This window comes from Eschscholzia californica, unplaced genomic scaffold (genome assembly GCF_041429995.1).
Source record: "Eschscholzia californica isolate CP2 unplaced genomic scaffold, dmEscCali1.0.p SCAF_1, whole genome shotgun sequence".
NCBI classification, from domain to species: domain Eukaryota; kingdom Viridiplantae; phylum Streptophyta; class Magnoliopsida; order Ranunculales; family Papaveraceae; genus Eschscholzia; species Eschscholzia californica.
The window spans coordinates 20,213,770-20,216,479 of record NW_028238198.1 but is presented as its reverse complement, the minus strand read 5'-3'; the positions used below and the strand labels follow the sequence as shown (position 1 = coordinate 20,216,479).

The 2,710-nt window shown below is 36.8% G+C and overlaps 1 pseudogene across 1 annotated transcript; it reads right to left on the bottom strand.

Moving 5' to 3' along the window:
• Positions 1-314: 314 nt before the first annotated feature.
• Positions 315-2,369, bottom strand: LOC147564994 (3-ketoacyl-CoA synthase 1 pseudogene; annotated as a pseudogene). The gene is made up of 2 exons (XR_015236976.1): positions 508-2,369; positions 315-425 (listed from the first exon to the last, which is right to left on the bottom strand). The product of XR_015236976.1 is annotated as a 3-ketoacyl-CoA synthase 1 pseudogene (transcript).
• Between the last annotated feature and the right edge of the window lie 341 nt (positions 2,370-2,710).

Genomic DNA, 2,710 nt, shown 5'->3' with positions numbered 1-2,710 from the left:
CTTGGTCAATTAGCTGGTGTGTCTTTCTCATGGGTGATGGTGAAATTCAAACTATCATTTCACTTAAATTGGATTCCGTACTAATGACAAACTCTCTAGAGTTCTTACGAAATCATATGATATGTAATGTCAAATGGCCCGAAGATTCCATGTCACTATTCAATGGAATGATGATATGATCGGCTCCAATTGATCAAACTATGAGAGAAAGAAATGGCGTCATTGGAGCCGCCACGCTGTTATTCGACCTCCATGCCCAATCCCATTTTCAGGCAATTTTACATTTTTATAATATGTATAATACGCAACAACCATTTAATCTCAAAGTCCAATTCTTTATAAAATAATACCACAAATACAATACCCATTCAACAGTATCTCTCTCTCTAAAATTTCTTGATAAAATAATACCACAAATATATCAACTTAATTTTATAGTTTTTTTCTCTCTCTTCTTTTTCTCACCCATAGTTGCTTTTTCAGTCTCAATACTCTCTCTTCTATTACCTCTCTCTCTCTCTCTCTCTCTATAGATCTCTACCAAGTTTTCATGGGGTACCTATGAATACAATCATTCCATGGATTATCATGTTCATAACAGGAATCTTTCAAAGACTTAAAAACAATACTACCCACTTTAAACCCTGTCCCAAATGCCAAAACCCATATTTTATCTCCCTTTTTAATCCTCTTTTTAGCTTCAAAATAAGCCAACTCATAAAACACAAGACTACTTGAAGTATTCCCAAATCGGTGTAAACTCATCCGAGCTGGCTCAGTCACTTCATCACCCAGTCCTAAAACTTGCCCAACTTGTTGAATCACTGCTTTCCCACCGGTATGAATACAAGCATGTTCAAATGCTGTCATAAAATCGGGCACAATAGGTTTCGACTCGCCCCGAGTCAACCCGGACAGAACAACCGAGTAGGCATATAGAACGAGTTGACTCAGTGGTAAAACTCGTGGGGCAAGTTCTTTTATGTGCTCACGTAAATAAACACCCGCTACTCTTATCAAATCTTTAGTCAGTGAAATTCCAATATTACCCTTATCGTCTTCTTGTTGAAATGCAGCTTTATAAGCCGAGTCATCGGCCCCGTGGTGAGTTCTCAACGAGTCAACGATTTCAAACTTGGCGAGTTTTCTCTGACTCGGGTCATTAGTAATAATCGTAGCAGCTGAGCCGACCCGAAATATACAATTAGTAACCAACATCGAACGGTCATCACCAAAATACCAATTCAAACTAATACTCTCAGTAACAACAACTAAGGCGTACTGAATTTTGGTACACCCGCGAAGTATACTAGTAGCTAGGTCAACGGACATAACACCAGAACTACAACCCATTGAACTAAGATTATAACTTTTAATCGTTGACTTTAATTTATACCGATTGATTAAGAGAGAAGTGAGAGAAGGAACGGGTGTAAACATGCCACTTGTCACAATCAGAACGTCGATCAATTGTGGGTCAACTTTTGTTTTTGATAAAAGAGAATCAACGGCTGAGAACATACCTTCTTCAGATTCTTGAACGGCGCATTTTAGTTTAGCTTCATAGTCAGTTGTAAAAATGAACGGGGGTGCGTAGGTTTCATCACCAAGTCCCGATTTTAAGTAAATTCCTCGCATAAAATCCTCGCTCGTTTTAGAAAATCGTTTACTACGTCGAACAAAATACTCGGCGATTTCGTAACTACATTTTCGGTCAAAGGCCGGTTTATAACAAGAATAATCTAGGAGTAGGGTAGGATAAGGCCGACATTTAACGTAAAAAAACAGAGTAATTAAACAACACCAAGCGCAGGATAAAGAAAAAGTGAAATTAATGGAAATAAAGTGAAGGAATTGAGTGAAGAATAAGAATGTGGAGTGGGTTAGAAGGGTGAAGAGTAAAAGAGCAGCAAATGAGATTTGAAGGAGTTGGATTTTAGTGAGAGATTCCATGGGATTAGGGTTTGTTGTTGCAGGTTTTTTTGAGAGGGAAAAATGAGAGATGGGTAAGTGGAATTTTTGCTCTTTGATGTTATAGTAGTAATGGGTTAATGTTATAATTATGTTTTTGTAGGGTTTTTATACATAATTTTTAGAGAGAGAGAGATAAAGAGAATGTTGATGTACTCTTTAATGGAGGGGCCACTCCACTAAAGAAGGATATTTGAGAGGGTAGTTCATGCATGCAGTTTGCTTTTTAGAGAGAAAGATGAATAGTTGGTCTTCTTTCATTAATGGTGGTATAAGGTTTACTAATAATAAACGCAGGTGGAATTTTCTTTAGATAGTAACACCACATATATATATATATATATATATATATAGAGAGAGAGAGAGAGAGAGAGAGAGAGAGAGAGAGAGAGAGAGAGTTTAATGTTAAAGAGAGTCACGGAGCAGTTGGGAAGGCAAACATTCAAGAGAGCAACGAATAATTGAAGTTTCACTTTATCTTATTGTATTTATTCTTTTTTATTTTAACAAGTCAAATTGACTCTCCAAGTATTGTTTTCATTTTCCAAGATTTCTAACTTTGACCGTTTTGGTTTTAGACGATTATATCGAGTACACTTAGAGAGCTTTCACTGAGGTTTTTTAGAAGAGAGATGCTAGAATCACAAAAGATTTTGACAAAAAAAAGTTCCCAGCTGATGTGGCGATTGTGATTTTCATCTCTCAACGGCCTGAATTGGTCAAAGTTTGAAAAAACACC